We start from the raw sequence: 21,614 nt of genomic DNA, 5'->3' as shown, positions 1-21,614 counted from the left end.
ATCTCCCTCCTACACAGTATATTCTGTAAGAGCCATGATTTATGCCTCTCTGTCAGGTTAATGGGCCATTGTTCCCCTGGGCAAGGAGGAACATATGATACCAAAGGACAGGGTTTGGATTCTTCACTTGTTTTTGTGATGGTTCAGACAAAAGTTTTCAAGGCCGTGGGTGGTTTTCAGAGGTGGAGAAAAGAATGTTCATATAATATCAGAATAAGCTTTAGCTTCAGAAATGCTTGTTCTTTTCCCTTCTCTACCCATGTTCCATTCCCTTATCTCCTACTTTTGTAATTCTCTTGCACATGTTGCACATGACCGCCATGGTCTCTGATTGGTGATGTCACTCTTGAGCAGCTGAGTTCTTCTACAGAACCCTCAGGCCTGTCACTTAGCATTCAGCACTCATCTTGCCAAGTTTGTGCCAAGCTGTTTTGATTCTCCTCTTGAATTAGTGTAATCTCTCTTTTTCAGTGTTCTCCCTCTTTCTCCCTCCCACTCCTTTCCTGTCTTTTATTCATTCATTTATTTCACCTGGGACCTTGATAAGCTGTTCAAGCTAGCTTTGAGTTTGGAATCCTCCTGCTTCCATCTCCCAAGTAGCTGGGGTTGCAGGTTAGACTACCATATCTGGTTAGTATCTTCTTGTCTGTGAATTCACTTTGGGTGTCAGTGGCAGCTGCTAATGAATTCAGTTATAGTTGACTTGACTGTTTATCCTAGGCCACAGCTTCTGTGTGATACTAACTTTTCTCCTCTGTCTATTTTGTTTGGGAATTTTCTGATATCAGTTATTACTTTGCCTTTTGTTGTTAATTTGGCTAAGATAGAAAATAGTTTGAAAGGGAAAGAAATATTTTAAAATAGATTAAAGTTAGCTTTTCACATGGAATGAAAATACAAGCCCAATAGCATGTCTGTTGAAGTGAGGTATGAAGAGCGTTGGTTGTGGGGTAGCTCTCTCTCTCTGTCTATAGTTTGGACCCACACTTAAGGGTATTTTTCTCATTCTAGCTTTTTTTTTTTTAAGATTTTTTTTTCTTGTGTTGGGGATGTAGCTTTACAGTGAATGCTTGCTTAGAATGTTCAAGGCCCTAGATTCTATTTCCAATGCCAGAAAAAGGGTTGGGGGGAAGGTGGTTTTTTTGGTTTGTTTTCTTCCCTTTAAATTTCCTAACCCCCTACCCGTGGAATGAATGTGGCGCCCTCTAGTGTTGACCAGCACTGCTATACCAGTATTACCCTTCCTAATTCATGCCTAAACTCAGTTTAGAACTGGTCCCAGCGAGTTATTGGATATCATTTAGTGTAACTGCCTACTGTAATCTCTAACACAAGATCTATGTTGGTTAAAGTGACTGCCAGGTAAAGAAGTACAAAAGAAGATTTAGCATTGTTGATACTGTCTCTGTCAGTTAACCAAGTGTTGGGTAGAGATCATTGACTGTCTGAGGCTGGGCACATTTGTCTGAACTGGCATAATGCCTGACTAAAACTTGTTTTATAAATGATAAGGATGTACCAGTTAGTCTAAAAGTGATGAAGAAATGGGTGTGACTTGGTGGTAGAGCACATGGTTAGAATGAACCAGGCCCTGGATTTGATCCTCAATAAAAAACAGAAGCAAATACAAACCAGACTTTTATATCTGATATAATACACTAACAGCAATGCTTATTGGCTGCACAGTATCTTTCAGACCGTGTACCCCATTCAGAGGAGAGAGTCAGATGGCACAGCCTTCAGCATCCCATGTCTTTGAGGGCTATAGGCAGTAAATGGCAATTACAGTGTAAGATAGGGGGCCAGTTGTAGAAGAGAGGTACCTTTGAATGGCAAGACAAAGTGTCCTTCAGTATAGTCTCTCATATTTTCCATCTTAATTATCAGTTACAAAAATGCCATCTTTGACCTATGTTTGGTCAAGGGAATTAAGTGATTTTAAAAGAATAAAGATAAATTTAAGGTGGTAGCAGTTTATCCATGCCCCAGCACACAAGGTAAGAGCTATATTTGGAAAGTGACTATAGAAGACCACCTTGTGGGATTACTACAAATTAGCACTTAGAACATGACAACCATGACCTCTGAAACCCTTGAAATAAAAAGAAGGCTTTAGAAAAGCAGTTACATATGTATGTATCTGAATAAATATATGTGTGTGTTTGTGATATATATATGATGTATGTATAGGTTGTTATTATAAAAAATGAGATTGTTATTATAAAGAATAAAATCAACTTCTCTAAAAAGCTAGGAACTGATTTGCAGTAAACAGAAAGGTTAAGGCACTGGTTGTTCAGGAGCCCGAGCATGTGTGTACAGCAGTGTGGGCTGAAGATTGGGAGTGCTGGTAGTGGGAGGCAGCCTTGGAAAAAACCTGCTTCATCACCTATTCAAGGGAAACAAAACAAGAAAGAAAGCCATTGCTCATGGCTGCAAGAATGTAACAAGTAACTGCTAGTTGCTGTTCTACTCCATGAGGAGTAATTTGATGTGTTCCAGGTGCCTTAATAAGAAAAATAACAACAACAAAACACCTCTCTAATGACGTATTGAGGTAGAAGCCCCATTTTTCTTCTGTACAGTTCTTTTGAGAGTTGCCACAGCTATAATGGAATAGTGTCTGGTTATTCCTAGTTAAAATAAGAATTTTCTTTCCCTGGGAAGGACTTTGAAAGAAGAACTGACAATCATCCTCTTGTGTTACTCAAAGCAGAAAAAGAGCAAACATACTCAATTTTTTTTTTTGTTGGTCACAGGGCTTGAACTCTGGGCCTGGTAGCTGTCCCTCAGCTCTTCAGCTCAAGGGTAGCACTCTATCACTTGAGCCACAGTACCACTTCTGGCTTTTTCTGTTTATGCGGTATTGAGGAATCACACATAGGGCCTCATGCATGTGAGGCAAGCACTGTACCACCTCTCAGCCCCTCAATTATTTTTTATGGCAGATTGACACTTCAAGAGGAGGAGGAATTAATGCAGATATCCTAGGCCAAATAGGATGATGGCCCCTCAAGAGTTTCCATTTCAGGGAATAAAAACAAAGATGCTATTTGTAAAACCATAGGCAGTGATGAACTTGTAGTTGAAGAAATTGGGTAGACTTGTGGACATACTGTGGACAGTAACTGCTCCCTCACTCGCTGGAAGTATGATGGCCTTTACCTGCCAGCTCTTAGAGAGAGAGAAGGAATGGCAGTGGGCTTGGGGACTTGTAAAGTGGCTTTAAGCAGCAGAGTCAGTTTTCCCAGGTCTGCATTCAGCTAATTGGACCAGGGCACAGCAGTACCTGCTCAGCAGCATAACTTCTCAGTGCAGAGCAAAGAGGAGGCTCACCATGCACTCTCTAGACCAGGTAAGACAGCACAAATAAAAGTGGAGTCATGTTTAAGAGCAGGTGGAAAGTACTGCAGGTATAAGACATCAAATATTTCCTTTGAGAATCTTTAAATTTAGAAAGACAGCCAGAGGCTGATGGTTCATGCCTCTAATCCTGGTTGTTCAGAAAATGGTAATCTGAGGATTACAGTTCGAATCCAGCCCTCAGGCAGACAATTTGAGATAGTCTTCCCTTCAACTAAACAGCAAAAAGCTGGAAATGGAGATCTGGCTCAAGTAATAGAGTGCCAGTTTTGAGTGAAAAAGCTAAGAAGGAGCCAAAAATCCTCAGTTCAAGCCCCAGTACCCTCCTCTTCCACACAGATAGGGAATGAACAGTAATAGATTATTAGACTTTGCCAGAGAACCATGCAGACATCCAGGTACAGAGAACAAAGTAAAGGTTTATTGCTGGTAAAGGGGCTGACAAGACCCCTTCTCACAAGGGAAAAGTGAGAAGTACTGGCTATTGTCCAAGATAACCTATATAACCTAGGAGATCTAGGAGGGACTAGAAAGGGCTAGGAGGTGGAGACCCTGTTGTGGACGTGTGGGCCAGGGGCTTCATCATGGTGGACTAGGATTTATGGCTGCTATCTAAATAGATAAGGGGCCCTGCAGCTGCCCAGACCTGAAGATCACTTTAAGGGGTTCTTGTTGCCTTATATGTGGTAGCTGCCCCAGAGGAGTGCCATCCCAAGGTAGAGGGTGTTGGAGGTTGATTATTTACTGCCTTTACTAAATGGGCTTAGTGTTGCCTGGGAAGAGAGCATGCTAAGCTGTGGAAGGGGGAAGGAGCATGCTAAGCTATGGGAAAGGAGTTAATTTCACTAATATTCCCAACTCTTTGGTTTTATAATTGAATGGGGGGAGGGGGGGCACCAGGTCAGGATTATGGGCAAAGGTCGCTTCTTCTGGAGCTGCTTCCTGCTGAGTGGGGGCGAAGTAGTCAGGGGTGGGGGGACACTCAAGCAGGTACCCTCCCAGGAGCATTTGATTGGCAGATTGATTGGTGACAAGTCTCATCTTCCCCATGAGGATGTTCTGCATGCACTTGAGCAAGCAAGGCACAATCAAAATGAGGCAGAAAATTGCATTTAAGAGACCCAAGATAGGCATGAGCCAGGGAGTAAGCCACCCGAATAGATCCTATCCCCCTTTATTCTGTTGGATTTTTTTTCAAGTTCCTTGAGATGCCTGATTTGTTCCTTAATGGCATTGCTGTTATGAGCTAAGTTAAAACAGCACATGTTTCTTACCTCCTCGCACCCTTGGTGGTAGAGTAAGAGTAGGTAATGGATAGCAGCACAATTGTCAAGGAGAGCCTGCCTATGTTCCTGCTGTTCTTAATTTAGCAGTGCAATGGCAGAGGAGGTGTAATTAATATTTGTGGCCACTATGCATGTCAAATGCATGACCCCTTTATATACTCCCACTGCCAACCCTGGTATCACAATCAAGGAGAAAGTGAGGGCATTATATTCTGCTTCAGACAGGAGGTGTAGTTTATCAATACAACTTATATCCAGCACCAGACTTCTAGTTGTCTGACCTTGTTGAGGCTGGAAGAGCTCCTTTTGGGGCAGCACAACAGTTAGATGGCTTAGGCATCAGGGAGAGTTATGAGGCAGGAATATAGTTAAAAGTGTAACTTTCACAGGTAGAAAACCATCCATTAGGCAAGGAGTCATGGCCCTCTGTATATAAAGTACTTTCATAGTTGGCACAAGTAAAGCTGCCCCTCTTCAGTGATATACAGTTTTTGAACCTGGGCACAGGTGTTATTTTCCAGCATTATAACATAGGTGGCATCTAACATCAGGGCATCTGGTCTCTCATGTGAAGGCTTTCCCCAATTATAGGACCCAATATAGATGGTATTTATATCTGCCGTAGGTTTGCACACCAGAAGCAAGCAGGACCCAAGCACAAGTCCCATCTCCAGTTCCTATCTCTGACAAAAATTAGATGTATTAGTCATTTGGGACAGGCAAAACCAGATGTTATAATGCATGTGGTCCTGCAAGGACTCTGAGGAGGAGGATCCTCTATGTTGATATTTTAAGTTACCATATATGATGAGACAGGGGCCAGTCTAGCAGAGCTGCTGTTCTTAAACCCACCCCAAGAAGAAATGGGTTAGACGTTACTTGTTTGTGGTGGATAGGATGGCTGAGGATGTTGTTTCTGCCCTTGATATCCTTAGTGCCTGGCATTTCTGTGAAGCAAGGGCTTGGATGGCTCCAAGTTGGCTTGTTGGGTCTGGTATACTCAGGAGTGAGAAGGATGGTTAGGCTGGTGGTACTTGATTATGCCAAGATGAATCTAGTGGCGGGGGGCAGCATTGGACCGTACAGACAGGGACTTGCACAGGGCCCTTCCCAGGTGGATCTAATATCTCCAGCCCTTTGATATGGAAGAGGACACAGCTTTCTGCTGGCAAGGGGCATTGACATTAGAGGTAAAAAGGCCTTGAGCAAAAGAAGTTCAGGGACAGTGCCTATGCCGAGTTCAGGCCCCAGGACTGGCAGAAAAAAAAAGTAACTCACGCCTATAGCCTCAGCTGTTTCGAAGGTGGAGTGTGGTAGGATTATGATTCAAGGTAAGCAAAGCCAAAAAGTTAGTGAGACCCCATTTCAACTAACAACTTGCCCATGTCTGTAATCCTAGCTACATGTGATCCCAGCCTAGGAACAGGATCATGGTCTGAGGCCTGTGTGAGGCAGAAACATGAGACTCTATCTGAAAAAGTAAGAGATGCAAAAAGAGTTAGAGATGTGGTTCAAGTGGTGAACACTTGCCTAATAAGCACAAAGCCCTGAGTTCAAACCCCAGTACTGCCAAAAATAAATAAGCCAAGTGTGGTGGCACATACCTATAATCCCAGCATTTAGGAGGCAGAGACAGAAAGATTTCAAATTCAAGGCAGACCTGGGCTCCCCCCACCAAAAAAAAAAAAAAAGAATAAGAAAGAAATCAGAAAACAATTTTTAGAACAGTTTTAGGTTCACAGAAAAATTGAACAAAAAGTACTATGTCCCCATAAACTCTGTTGTACACATGCATAACACATATATACCCTCTGCCCCAAAATCTGGCTCCACACAGTAGATCTGTTAGAGTCAGTGCACCTGCATGGACACATCATTAGTACCCAAAGTGCACTGGAGTTCAGTCTTGTACATGCTATGGATTTGAAGATGAGTATATCATACAGAGTAATTGCACTGTGCTTCCTGCTCATCTGTTCCTCCCCACCTCTATCCCGGCCAGTTGTTGATCTTATCATCCCCAAAATTTTACCTTTTCCAGAATGTCACGTGCTTTCAGTCATGCTGTATACAGCCTTTTCAGACTGGATGTTTTCTCCAGGCCTTTGTAAGGCTTCCAAATGCCTGTCTTGCAGTGCTGAATAATATTCCATTGTCAGGATGTTCCACAGTTTATCCACTCACTTGCTGAAAGATACCTTGGTTGATTCCAAGTTTGGGCAGTTGTGAATAAAGGTATAAATGGGTAGGAACCTGTTTCTGTGTTTACATAAATTTTTTAAAACTTCCTTTGTAAATACCAAAGAGTTGCAAAACTGAGTCATATGTTAAGAGCAGTTTTATTTTCTTTATTTCTTTGTTGATTTTCAGTACTGGGGTTTGAATTTGGAGCCTTATATTTGCCAAGCAGGCTCTCTGCTACTTGAGCTCCTATTACTGTATTTTTACACAACTTTTTAAACCACCAAACTGTCTTCCAAAGTGGTGGTAGCAGGCTAGACACCAATGGCTCATTCCTGTAATCCTAGCTACTCAGGAGTCTGAGATCTGAGGCTCAGATCATGGTTCAAAGCCAGCCCAGGCAAGGAGGTCCATGAGACTCTTCTCTCCAAATAACTTCTACAAAGCCAGAGTGGAGCTATGGCTCAAGTGGCAGAGCACTAGCCTTGAGCAAGGAAGCTCAGGGTTAGCACCCAACAGTGGTGGTAGCATTTTGCATTTCTATGAGCAGTGATGGAGTATTCCTGTGGCCCTACATCACTGGCACCATTTAGTGTTGCCAGTGTTTGGGGTTTTGGCCATTCTAGTACGAACATTGTTTGTAAATGATAGAAAACTCTCTAATGACATATAATGTTGCACATTTTTTCAGATAGATATTTCTCATCTGTGTATCTTTAGTGAGGTCTGTGTTTATGTCATTTGGCTACATTGTAATTGGTTGTTCATTTTTTTTTATCTAGCTGTTTTGGTGGGGGGTTTTGGTTATTGTTGTTATTTTGCTTTTTGAGACAGAGCCTTGCTCTTTAGCTTAGGCTGTCCTGGAACTCACTATGTAGCTCACGCTGGTCTCATTTACAACCCACCTGTCTGATTCCAGGGCTGAGATTCTAGGCATGTACTACTATCCTTTGCTTTCTTATTCAATTCTGAGTTATTTGTATTTGTTGGCCAGTTCTTTATCACATGTCTTTTGCAGTATTTCTACTAGTCTGTGGGTTCTTTTTTTCTTTCCTTTCTCCTCTCACCATTCTCTTTTTTCTCTCTCTCTCACTCCATCTCTTCTCTGTCTGTCTACCTGTCTCTCTTTCTCTACCATCTCTCTCTTTCTCTTGAGACAGGATCTTGCTTAATATCCCAAGCCGGTCTTGAACTCACCCTTCTGATTCTGCAGTGCTGGGATTATGGGTATGTGCCACTATGCCTGACCTGTTTTCTTAGTCTTTTGCTACACTGTATTTCACAGAGAAGCTCCTTCATGCTAGATTAGAAGCCAAAAGTCTCATAATTTTTTCAAAAAGATACTGATGGCAAAAGAGGAGTGGCATTGAGTGGCATTTCCATTCTTGCAGAAGGGAAACGTTGTTTTTTGATGATATATTTTTGTTGTCCAGTTCAATATTCAGCTGTATTATTTGCTGTTGTTAAAAATTCCTCTTAGTCACATTGCTCTTTGTATTTTTTTCTCAAAACTCAGAATTATTTGAAAGTCCTTGAATGCCTATCTCTGAACATTGCATGACACTATTAGGAGAATGAACAACCCTGCCTGGATGTAGGATAAAGCAACAGTCTCTTGATTTCCAGCAGCCATGTATCATTTTCACTACTCATGCTGCTGTGACTATACTTTAAAAAAAATCCTTAGCTCAGGAGGCTAAGATCTGAGGGTCATGGTACAAAGCCAGCTCAGGCAGGAAAGTCCCTGAGACTCTTGTCGGTCATGTCGTGGGGCCTTGAGCTAGCGCTCTACCACTTGAGCTACAGCACCACTTCCAGTTTTCTGGTGGTTTATTGGAGATAAGAGTGTCACGGACTTTCCTGCCCAGGCTGGCTTTGAACCACGATCCTCAGATCTCAGCCTCCTGAGTAGCTAGGATTATAGGCGTGAGCCATGGACACCCAGCTCCCTGAGACTCTTTTTTTTTTGTAGGGTCGGGTCGTGGGGCCTGAACTCTGGGCCTGGGCGCTGTCCCTCAGCTCTTCAGCTCAAGGCTAGCGCTCTACCACTTGAGCCACAGCGCCACTTGTGGCCTTTTTTTTCTTTTTGCTTATGTGGTGCTGAGGAATCGAACCCAGAGCCTCATGCATGCAAGGCACTGAGCCACCTTCCCAACCCTCCCTGAGACTCTTATCTCCAATGAATTACTAAAAAGCCAGAAGTGGAGTTGTGGCTCAAGTGGTAGAGTGCTAGCCTTGAGCAAAAAGTTCTGGGACAGCACCCAAGTTCTGCGTTCAAGCCCTAGGACAGGCACACACACACAAAATCCCGTATTGTATATATGTGTGGAAATATCCCAGTGAACTCCTTCCCCATATACAACTAATGTAGACTAATAAAAATAGTGATAAATTAGCAACAGTGAACATTAATTAAAAACAGTACAAAAATGAAAAAGAAAGGGTTCTTTGGAATGCATTAGTTAATTTGAAACATGAACAATTTCTTTTGCAGTTTCATTAATACTTTCTTACAAAAATACAATATCAAACTTTGAAGTAATTAGCATAAATGTGAAATTAGGGAAGGAGATGGTGATGAGAAACCTCGTCAGATCTGGTGCTCTTACTTTGTGACGTTAGGGATGAAGTGTGTCACCTCTCCTTTGATGACTGCAGCTGCAGTGCCCTGTGAGCGGCTTGCTGGAGTCCAGCTGCAGAAGTATGCTGGGTTTTAAAGACTCCAAGAAAGGCCCCTGACTTTCAGTACATTGAAATGGTCCACTTGATTCCATAGCTGCTTTCTTAAGGCTATTTCAGGGTTAGAGGAGGAAGATTCAAATCCAAGCAGTATTTTAGCACAACTTTTCCTCTGAATTTATTTTCAGTATTACTTTGCCTGGAAAGTGAAGTCTTAAGACACTAATGAGGGCGCCCAAAGCTTCAGCTGTCAGAGAGGTGAAACCATTGTTAAAATGAAACCAAACCCAAGCTGCTGGCTGATTTGGCAGATCCAGCATCCATTCTGGAAAGATGCATTTCCTTGCTTTCTCCTTCTGAGGTATCAGCGCAGGCCAGTGCACTGACCATTTCTCCCTGCAGTGGCACTCCATGGAGCACTTCCATGTTGTCTCCTCTCCAATGGGATGAGGATGTTCTGCAGGGTGTAGCAAATACCCTAACAAGAAATAGGCCATGGGAGTATGAGAAGAAAAAAATACACACACACACACACACAGCTTAACATGAGAAGAAAAAAATACACACACACACACACACACACACAGCTTAACATAACTTTCCTAAAGTCATTTTTTAGTTTTTATCCAAGTGAAATACAAATACGTCTAATGTTTATTGAGTAACTTCTTTAAGCATAAAACACTGTGCTTTAGGTGCTTCTTGGTGCCATTGAGAGGAGAAGAAGAATACTTTTTCAGTTCTCTGTGATTTTACTAGTATGAACTATTTGGATAAATACCTGTTCTTATTGTATGAAATACTCTTTAGCCTTAATTTCTAGGGGTCTTAATAGTATTTTGGGTGTAGTTCACCATGATATGAATTTGTTTATGGTTCATTTTGGGTTCATTATAGTGGTGGTGGGTTTTTGTTTTGTTGTTGTTGTTGGGTTTTTTTGAGATAAGATCTCTCTATGTAGTCCAGTCTAACCTCAAAGTCATGGTTTTTCTGCCTCGACCTCCTAAGTGTTAGGTTTATAGACATGTACTACCTTGCCTATTTTTTTTTAGTTGTTGTAAAATATGTGTAAGATTTACCATCTTAATCATTTTTAAGTAAATTTAATGGCATTAAGTACATTTACACTACCCATCACCACAATTCATCCAGAAAGTCTTATGACCCCAAGTGGAGACAACCCATTAAAAACAACAATCATCTACTTCCTTCTCTCTCAGGACCTGGTAACTACTGTTCAACTTCCTGTCTCTATAAGTTTGGTTACTCTAGAAATTGCATGAGGTAGAATCATGTATTTGCCCTTGTATGGCTTATTTCACTCAGCATGTTTTCAGGGATCCTTCTGTGCTGTGGCATGGACCAGCTTTCATTGCTTTTAAGACGGAATAACATTTCACTGTAGTATAGATTCCAGGTGTATGAACAAACCAGTGACAGGATGCAAATCTGGATCCAGAGATGGTGACAGGATACTCATTCTCTTTAAAGCAGCGTGCTGTTGAAAGACAAAACTGGGTGACAGCATGTTGGACAGGACAGTTTCAGTGTTATTCCAGGGTGTTGGAGAAAGTCAGATGTAATGAGGTCCATAATGTCATGAAGCCATGCCTTAAGAAGTGATCCCATCTTTCCCATATCCCCACTGTGAAACAGTTTAGAACTATGAGCATTATTATTACAAGTTAAAAGCCAGTGAGATGGGCTAGGAATGTAGCTTAGTGGTATAGTGCTTGCCCTGGGTTCTATTCCTACCACATAAACAGAAAAAGCTGGAAGTGGTGCTGTGGCTCAAGTGGTAAGAGTGGTAGCCTTGAGTAAAAGAAGCTCAAGAACAGTGCCCAGGCCCTAAGATCAAGTCCCAGGACTGGCAAAAAAAAAAAGAGAGAGAGAGAGAGAAAACAGTCAAGATATAAATCAACCAGAACTCCAATTCAGAGTTTACTCTTCCCGTTGTAGGGTAAAATATATGCCAGATTCTTGGCATCAACTTCTGGGCATGGTTGTCTGATAACTCTTTTTCCTTCCCAAGCCTTACCTGACATCTGACCATATCAGCCCATAGGGGAAAGAGGCTGTCTGAGCTGGACCATAGAAACAGTGTCACAGACTATAAAGCTGTGGGTGCTGCCAAAGGCATGTTTTCTATAGTTCTGACAGAAGACGAAGTTATTTTATGTCTTCTGGTCTAATGAAATGATGACTTGAAAATACCTTAGTTGATAGCTCATGGCAGTCTGTCTCCCATCTTGGAAGAAGCCATTATTTGGGTAGCTGTTATTCCTAAGTATGCACAAACTCTCCTTTGCTGTTGTTTTTCTAGGGCAATCTGCTTTGATCTTTAACTACTGGATGCTTTCCTCATGTTGGAACAGTTGGAGCAAAGGTGGGCTGGGCCTGATGACCCGCTTTTCTTCCATGTAGTCTTTTTTTTTTATTGTAAAGATACTATACAGAGGGTTACAGTTACATGAGCAAGGTAATGAGTACTCTTCCTATTGAGCATTGTTACCCCCTCCATTGTTTTCCCTCTACCATCCCTTCCCTCCCTACCTTCCCTGAGGTTCTTTTTTTTTTTTATTGTGATTAAGTGATTACATAATTTCCCGAATTTCACAGTATTGTGGAATAATGATGCTCATTTAAAGTCACAAGTTCATTCATTCTAACTTTCCTGGAGCAAATTGTCTATCACAGTCTATAACATATAATGGTGTACACATGTTATACACCATACATGTGATCAGCAGCATGGAGATATTTAGTAGTGGTTCGACCAGATGAGTGGGAGTTCTTTGTTTCTTAAGTCCTGTTAGTTTTGTCGTATCACCTAACATTTTGGATTTAGCATCCACTTATCAGGGAGACCATGTACCGTTTGTCTCTGCTCTTGGCTTACCTCGCTCAACATGATTCCTTCTAGCTCCATCCATTTCCCTGCAAATGCCATTATTTTGTCATTTCTACTGGCTGCATAATACTCCATTGTGTATAGATGGCACAATTTTTGGATCCATTCATCTGTGGTGGGGCATCTGGGTTGTTTCCATATCCTAGCTATTGTGAACAGTGCTGCAATAAACATGGAGGTGCACGTGTCCTTGTATATTGGTTCCTGTTGTTCAGGGTAGATGCCTAGAAGTGGTATGACTGGGTCATAAGGAAGGTCAATCTTTAGCTTTCTAAGGACCCTCCAGACTCTTTCCAAAGTGGTTGTATAAGTGTACATTCCCACCAGCAGTGTAATAGGGTTCCTCTTTCTCCACATCCCCTCCAGCATTTGTCGTTGGCTGATTTGTCTTCCATGTAGTCTTGCTATGACAATTAGCCTGGATACCCCAGCTTCTCAAACCCTAGTCAATAAGTCACCTCTGCTGTTGTCTTCTGCATGCCCCCCACCCCCGATTCACTTCTGCTGACTTGCACTTCTTTTCTATCATGTTTTGTGAAGATCAAACCACATACCTTTTGTTGCATTTGTTTGAGGGACCATTATGAATAATTTCTGAGGGAAAGTAAGCAGACAGGAAATAGAAAATTAGTGTGGTAGCAAATTTTAGTTAGCATGAGTTCTCAGGGAAACTGTCTGCAAGAACCTCATCAAGGCCAGCTCTGAAAGGGCACCCATTCTGGCAGTCTCAGTCTTAGGAGTCGAGGAATGGTTGGTAGCCAGTAGCCATCTGGGCAGTTTTGTCTTGAGGAGGCTGTCATATCCAGGCCTGAGGCAGGGATTTCTGGGTAAGAAATTTTGCAGCAGACAGAACTCCCAGTGGCCCATCTCTTATGCCAGTTCACTGGCTGCTGTGGAATGGGGCTCCTGTGTGCAGCCTGGACTGAGGTCACATACAAGCTAGGTTCTCCAGCCCCTTCCACGTGGCCTCCTGTCTTCTCTGCTTTCTCCCCCTACTTCATGTTTTCTTGCTGCTTTTCAAAATGGAAAGGTTCTGCAGAGAGGGAAAGTCCCATGGCATTCTGAATATTGAGGTGCTCAGCAGAACTGTTTGGCATCCTGTTTGTATATAGCAGTTTTAATTCACTCTCTAATAGGTCATTTGGCCTTTCCAGCAGAGTCTTAAACTTGATAATCCTTACATCAGCAGTGAAGCTCAGGCCAAACCTCCAAAAGTGCAACCCTGAGTGATTATTTGAAGGAGGTTTTAAAACCTTCATTTCCCAGCTTGTGTGTTGCCTCCATAGGTCAGTTGGTAACATTCCTTGTGGTCACTGTAGCCAAGACAGGTAGAATGACCTGAGGAAGTTCCTGTTTCTCTTCTGCACAAGAAGTGTCATCTCGGTAGGGGGGGACAGGGCTCTGCTCTGGGGACACGTGGCACTTTTGAACTGTTTTAATGGTTGCTCGTGAAGGAGTCACATGCTGAAGACTTGAAGTATTGCACCTGCTCCATGATACACAGCCTTTTGCTGCTTCCTATAAAGCTAGCAACAATGATAGGCACTACTCCTTCACAGTCTGGCCTTGCTCCTTAGATCTGAGGTACCCCACACATTCTATTCACGTACATTATTAGCTATTATTATTGACTGTCATACCACTGATCACTATTGCTAGAGGTTTCAGAGTACAAGTGACATCTGGGACAGAGTTGGGGTGAATTTATAGATGATCCCAAGATGATAACTCCCTTCAAGCATGTTGTCTTTTATTCTGAAAGAACGGTTCCTATATTGGTCTTTAAATTAAAGTCATACAGTTCATATGACCAGATCATAACTGTGGAGACTAGGAGCTGTTAAGAGTTCCTAATAAATCTTATTCTTTTTTTTTAAATTTTAATTTTAATTTTTTGTGAACATACTGGATTCTTTTAACATCTGCTTCTTGGATTCTGAAGTCATGTATGAGAGGTTGTAGTCATTGAGTAACAGTAATAATCAAAGCTTGTTCTAACTTGGGTTTAGGATGCCCCAGAGGCCCATTTGTTAAAGGCTCAATCTCTAGCCTGTAGTGATGTTGAGAGGTAGTGGAACCTTTAGCAGGTGGGACCTATTTTCAAGAAGTTGGGTCATTTGGAGCATGCCCATAGAGGGGGGATATTAGGTCCTGATTCCTCTTGCCTCTCTGTACTTTCCTGGCTGCCATATAGTAAACCATATACTACCACTATAGTGTGCTATGTTGCCAGACCCAAAGCAATAGTCAGATGACCAGAGCCTGAATTCTCTAAACTATAAACCAAAGTAACCCTTGTATTCTTTTAACTTGATTCCTTCAGGTATTTTGTATCAGCAATGGAAAGCTAGTCTAGAGCTCAGAATTACTTCTTACAACTTTATCTTGCTGTAAATAGAGAACATTTTTGTAAAGACGCTGTGCCTAATTAAAAATGGAGGAATTGAGGAGGAAATAGTGATGTAATCATTGATAGGAGAACATTAAGTCTAATTTTCCCTGAGAAAATATTTTCTCCTCTCTTTCCAAGAAAATATTTTTTCCTTTCTTTCCTTTTCCTTTTTATTTTTGTAGTGATGGGGATTAAGCCTTGCACATGTAGGCAAGTGCTCTTACCACTGGGCGACATCTCCAGCCCATAGAAATTTCTATTTTTTGTTTCTGTGTGAAGGGGTATTGTATCTATGTGTATATGTGTGGGAACACTGCTTACCTTAAGGTAAATAGGCTCAATTATGGTCTTTTGTGATGATAGAAGGAATTCATCTGAGCACAACTTAGTTTTTATCTCTAGATGTGCTATGTCTTCATCGCCTTGTCACTTGCTCTCCTCAGAAGAAATCTTTCTGTAGCTAGAAGAAGGATACATATAGAGGGAAGGATTGAGGATTTGAAAGGCTGGTACACTGGCAGAAACTCGGTCACTGGGTTTGAGGAAATTTAACAAAAAGAACTTTGAGGTAAAACTTATTTGTGGGGAAAAAGAAGAAAACTTACTTATGATCTTAATTCTTCTTTTCTTGTGTGTATGTGTGTGTTACTGGGGATTGAGTGTTGTACTTGGTAGGCAGGTATGCTGCCTCTTAACCCATACCTCTGGCCCTTTCTGTGTTGGTTATTTTTGAGATAGGGTTTTCTTTTATATCTAGGCCAGCCTCAGCTATGATCTTCCTACTGGTGCTTCCCTCCTTGTTTTGCTGAGGATGACAGATGTACTGTATCCAACTATTGCTGTAGATGGAATCTTGAAAATTTTTATGCCCAGGGTAGCCTTGAACTTCAGTCCCCTGAAGTATGTGAATCTTAATCCTGAGATTAATTACATGGCATAGGAAGAACTTTTTTGTTTTTCAAAATCTATTATATTTTTAGTCTAGTGTTTCTGTTTACTACCAAAGTCTTATTAATCCTATACCTAGAACCTTTTTTTTTTTTTTTTTTGCCGGTCTGGGGCCTGAACTCTGGGCCTGGGCGCTGTTCCTCAGGTCTTCAGCTCAAGGCTAGCACTCTACCACTGGACCCACAGCACCACTTCCGGCCTTTTCTGCTTATGTGGTGCTAAGGAATCGAACCCAGGGCCTCATGCATGCAAGGCAAGCACTCTACCGCTGAGCCACCTTCCCAGCCCACCTAGAACCTTTTTATTGTAGAATGCTTATGAAATTTTTTGTTTTAAATTAGGATCTTACAAGGGCTATGGTTATAGTGTTTTATATCATTTTATTTTTCATTTTTACTTTAATGTTTGTTATTTTTCTAACAATATCTGACATAAACAACTTAAAGAAGTATCTCTACTTCTTACAGTTAGCTTACAGTTTCACAGGGTTCAATCCATAGTTGCTGTGCAGAGCATTGTCATGGCAGGAGTGTGTGATGGAGGAGGCTTTTCACCTCCTGTTGGATAGGAAATGGAGAGGAGATAAGCTATAGTTTTTAAGGGCATGTCCCTTGATTCTTCTAACTAGGCCCATCTCCTAAAGTTTCTAGAACCTCCCAAAATAGCACTGCGAGAGACCACACCTTCAACACATAAGGCTATAGAGGACATTTTTTTTTTTTCTCTTTGCCAGCCCTGGGCTTGAATTCAATCAAGGCCTGGGCACTATCCCTGGGATTCTTTTGCTCAAGGCAAGCACTCTACCATTTGAGCCACAGTGCTACTTCCAGCTTTTTCTGTTTATGTGGTGCTGAGGAATTGAACCCAGGGCCTTATGCATGCTAGGCAAGCATTGTACCACTAAGCCACATTCCCAGCCTCAGGAGGACATTTCATTTTTATTTCTTTTTCTTTTCCTTCCTTCCTTCTTTCCTTCCTTCCTTTCTTCTTTCTTTCCTTACTCCCCCCCCTCCCTTTCTTTCTTTCTTTCTTTTTTCTCAGTCATAGGCTTGAACTTGGTGTCTGGTCCCTGAGCTCTTTTGCCCAAGGCTAGTACTCTAATACTTTGAGCCACAGCACCACTTCTGGTTGTCTGGTAGTTAATTGAAGATAAGAGTTTCATGGACTTTACTGCCTGGACTGGCTTTGAACCACAATCTTTAGATCTCAGCCTCTTGAGTAGCTAGTATTAGAGGTGTGAGCCACCAGTGCCCAGCTTGTAGAGGACATTTCTTATTCAAAACATAGTCTCCAAACCAACTGAACATTTCTTTAATTATATATGTATAGCCTAAGGATGGAACTTCTTCCCCACTTGACATTCTTGGTACAGATTTATTATTCCAGTTGAGAGATATATATATCTACTGCTTTGTGGTCCTGGCCTTTTACTGGCAGTGTTCTAGATCTGGTCTCAGAAACTGTTAAATCTATTTCACAGTGCTAGTGGTACTACCACACAGCACAATGTTAGTGCTGTGTCTGTTTCTTATCTTTTAGGTGGGAATAATAGTGCTTAGCTCTGGTTCACATTGCAGTAATTTCTTGAAGGGCTAATGAGCTGGGCTTTGTAAGACACTTTTAGAACCTTAGATGAAAGGTGTTATTTAATCACAGCAAGACTTTGTACTGGGAGTGCCTTCCCAAAGAGCTCAAAGTGTTTGTCAGACTCTCCTCATTCATCCTACCATCCTTGGTAGGGAGGTAGGTGGTTAAGCGTTATGATTAAGTATAAAATAGTGTTATTACTGTTACTTTTATCTGTAAGCAGGGTAATTGTGTGAAGTATAAGTTGGTAAAATATTATGAAGAAAAACACTGGAAAACTTCAAAGTCGCATGCATTTACTATTCCTGTTTGCCCTACTTTGAATTTCAAAAGTCTAATTGCATATGTGAAAACAACAGACAGCACCTTTTCTAAAGAACTGGGATCCAGTGTTTCCTTCACATACTTGCATTAGCCAAACTTGTTAGTCGCACTTTTCAGTTGCAACAAATACTTAATTCATATAGAATGGTTAAGAAAGAATGAGTGAAGGGGCTGGGAAGTTGGCTCAGTGGTAGACTGCTTGCCTTGCATGCATGAAGCCCTGGGTTCCATTCCTCAGCACCACATAAGCAAAAATAAAAAAAGCCGGAAGTGGCGCTGTAGCTCAAGTGGTAGAGCACTAGCCTTGACCTGAAGAGCTGAGGGACAGCACCAGACCCAGAGTTCAGGCCCCACGACCGGACCCTCCAAAAAAAAAAGAAAGAAAGAATGAGCGAAGAGTGACTGATATATTATAAAGGAGTTACATGTTTTTATTTCTTAATCTTTTTATTTTATTCATTTATTTATTTTGGTGCTGAGGTTTAAGCCCAGAGCCTTTACATGGTAAGCAAGTACTTTACCACTGAGCTATATTTTGAATCTTCATTTTGGACTTTAAAATTTCCTTCTTTTTCTCTTGAAGTTACATTGGGACAGAAGGTAGCTTCTTGAGGCCACCAGCCTGAGAAGTAGATTTTGAGGGATCTTTGGAACTGGAGGTGAAATGTGGCTCAAGTGGTAGAGTACCAGCTGTGAGCAAAAAAGTCCAGCAAGAAGCTCAAAGCCCTGAATTCAGGCCCCAGTGCTAGTAGCTCCCCCCGACCAAAAAGAAAAAAAATCAAGGATCTTTGAAAAGGGTGACCACTATTTTGTCTTAGACTAAAGAAAGAAAATGAGCCAGGATGAGGCGTGGATCTCTAACAGGTTTAGGTTTACATTGTGCTGTTAGAGATTGGCCTTTCATTTGGCTTTGTAGCTTGAAGTCATAGACATAAGAAGGTTCCTCTACACATTCCTCCCCTCTCCTATATGAGATTTGCATTCTCACAGTCTTTTTGCATTTGGTGTTCTTTCTGGTTTTAATGGTTGTGTCACCAGGCAAGGAAGAAGGGTGTTGAAGATCTAAAGTCAACACTAGGAAAAATTAGCAAAGTATCCCCTAAACCTTACTCTTTGTTTTCTTTCTATATATGCTACTTCATTGCCAGAAATCAGTAATTACCCCTGTGATCTCTCTAGGAAGCAATCATGTACAAGGTGAGAGCAGTACCCCTTGTAGAGCATGGAACAGGAGACCCCATGGTTGATTTTATCTTGCAGTTTTTTTTTTTTTTTTTGCTGGTCCTGGAGCTTGAACTTAGGGCCTGGGCACTGCCCTTAAGCCTCTCTGTGCTCAAGACTAGCACTCAACCTGAGCCACAGCACTACTTCCGGCTTTTTCTATTTATGTAATACTGAGAAATCGAACCCAGGGCTTCATGCATGCTAGGCAGGCACTCTACCTCTGAGCCACATTCTCAGCCCAAGCCTTTAGTTTTAACCTTTCATCTCAGTGGTCCTCAACTCTGTCTTTATTTGCTGATAGGAAAAATTTAATTTTCTAATGATATTCTGATTTCCCAGTAAAACAGCTGTGTGCATTATCGTTTTCAAAGATCATTCTTAGATATTATATTTTCATCTTAAATTGTCCAATTTGGACAATTACTAATTTAGTTAATTGTTATAGACTAGGGACATCACAAATACTGACAATCTTTTTTTTTGGGGGGGGTCCGGTCGTGGGGCCTGAACTCTGGGCCTGGGCGCTGTCCTTCAGCTCTTCAGCTCAAGGCAAGCGCTCTACCACTTGAGCCACAGCACCACTTCCAGCTTTTTTCTTTTTGCTTATGTGGTGCTGAGGAATGGAACCCAGGGCCTCAGGCATGCAAGGCAAGCAGTCTACCACTGAGCCAACTTCCCAGCCCCAAATACTGACAATCTTAACTTCTATTTTTAGTTCCTTACCAAATATTTGTGGGCTTAGTGAAGCTGTTCATTATGTTCCTTTACAGTAGGTTTTAAAAAAACAAATGAAAAAAACAAAATAAAAAACAGTTTCCATTACAGCAGAGCTTGTGAGGGAGGGTATGTCAGAAAAAAAAATGTTTTCCGAAGAAAATGGTTTACGGTTTCAAAATCCTCAGGGGAACTGTTATAAAACTACAGAGTAGAGGAAAAATTCAACCTGCCTTAAATATCTTTGTATACTCTTGAATTTTTTTTTTCTGGTTAAAGCTATTATTTTCTAAACAATAGAGCATTTTACTCTTCATGTACTACTTTAGGTTGGAAAGAACAACCATGTTCCTTTTTTTTTTTTAACTTGTAGTTTAAGGTTTTCCCTCTCATTCAGGTACCTTACTAAATGGAGCAATTTAGTTGATTTGTGCTCATGTTCATCCAGATATTCAATTAAAATCTCGCAGCTAGTTAGAGCAACCTAACTTTTTTTTTTGTCAGTTATAGACTTGAACTCTGGGCCTGGGTGCTGTCTCTGAGCTCTTCAGCTCAAGGCGAGTGCCAGTTGAGCCACAGTACCACTTCTGGTTTTCTGGTGGTTAATTGGAGATAAGAGGACGTACCTACCTGGGCTGGCTTTGAACTGTGATCCTCAGATCTTAGCCTCCTGAGTAGCTAGGATGACAGGCGTGAGCCACCAGCTTCTGGCAAAGAGTCACCTAACTTTGAAGCCAGGTCCAGTGAGAGAAGGAGCATGTGCTTGTCAGTCTTTGGGAGCTATCTGGACACTGCTCCTTGCTGTGTTTAGGGGACCCAATTTAAGGTGGGCTGACCTCACACAGGGCAATAGAGTACAGAGGCTAACGATCAGATTCTCCAGGCACACTGGTAAGGTGATTCTCAACTTTCACATTACTTGGCAAGAGAGGAATGATGTTGTTTCTTTCTTTTCTAGGTTTTTTATTTTTATTTATTTTTTTATTGGTGTATAGAGGGGCAACAGCTATATAAGCCAAGCAAAGAGTCTATTTCTTTTTGGATAATGTCACCCCTTCCCTTGTCATCTAGGTGTATCACCAAGTTTTGGCCCCAAATTGAGACCTTTATCTGTCTTAGAATTGTGGAACCAAAACCATGATACCCATTGAATAGAAAAGTACACTTTTATTCTGGACCAAGAAAAGGAGAAATGGAGATAAACTTACAAATCATTTTCTCCACCCAATGAGTCAGGATTTTATAGATACAGGGTATAAGAACTGAGGTCAGCGGCTGGGAAAGTAGCTTAGTGTAAGAGTGCTTGCCTAGCATGCATGAAGCCCTGGGTTTGATTCCTCAGTATCACATACACAGAATAAGCCAGAACTGGCGCTGTGGCTTAAGTAGTAGAGTGCTAGTCTTGAGCAAAAAGAAGTTCAGGGACAGCGTCCAGGCCCTGAGTTCAAGCCCTAACACTGGCAAAAAAAACTAAGAACAAAAAAAGGAATTGAGGTCAACAGACTAATAAAGGGAAAGCATATTCTTTATACTTTTTTCTTCTTCTTTTTTTTATTTTTATTTTTTGTAGTAGGCAGAGATTTTCCAGGAAATTGAGTGATCTATCCCTCTTTTCCTCTTTCTCCTTTCTCCTTCTTTTAGACAGGCTTTAACCTCCTAATTACTAGGATTACACATACCACCTACCAGACATTTTTACTCCTAAGATTTGTCCTGTCATAGTCATGGCAGATGTCAACTGTAATGGTTGTGTGTCATTAAGCATACAGATGAATTATAACGAAGTTAGAAGTTGACATTACTTGGCAGCACTATTAGATCCAACCAATTTCTGCCTGCTCAACTGAGGAGAGACTGTGGCTTTCAGGCATCCTGTTTTCAAAGATAAACAGAACTTGATCCAGGTGCCAGTGGTTCACACCTGTAATCCTAGCTACTCAGGTGGCTGAGATCTGAGGATCAGTTCTCAGCTGGCTCTTTCTTTCTTTTTTTTTTTTGGGGGGGG

At 41.5% G+C, this 21,614-nt stretch overlaps 1 protein-coding gene across 3 annotated transcripts in view; it reads left to right on the top strand.

Annotated features, from left to right (window-relative positions):
- Positions 1 to 21,614, top strand: part of Ascc1 (activating signal cointegrator 1 complex subunit 1) — a 98,865-nt gene that overhangs the window by 67,707 nt on the left and 9,544 nt on the right. The gene's annotated exons all lie outside the window — the stretch shown is intronic.

This window comes from Dipodomys ordii, unplaced genomic scaffold (assembly GCF_000151885.1).
Source record: "Dipodomys ordii isolate 6190 unplaced genomic scaffold, Dord_2.0 Scaffold86, whole genome shotgun sequence".
NCBI classification, from domain to species: domain Eukaryota; kingdom Metazoa; phylum Chordata; class Mammalia; order Rodentia; family Heteromyidae; genus Dipodomys; species Dipodomys ordii.
The sequence above is the reverse complement of the archived record's forward strand: the minus strand, read 5'-3'. Positions and strand labels throughout refer to the sequence as shown.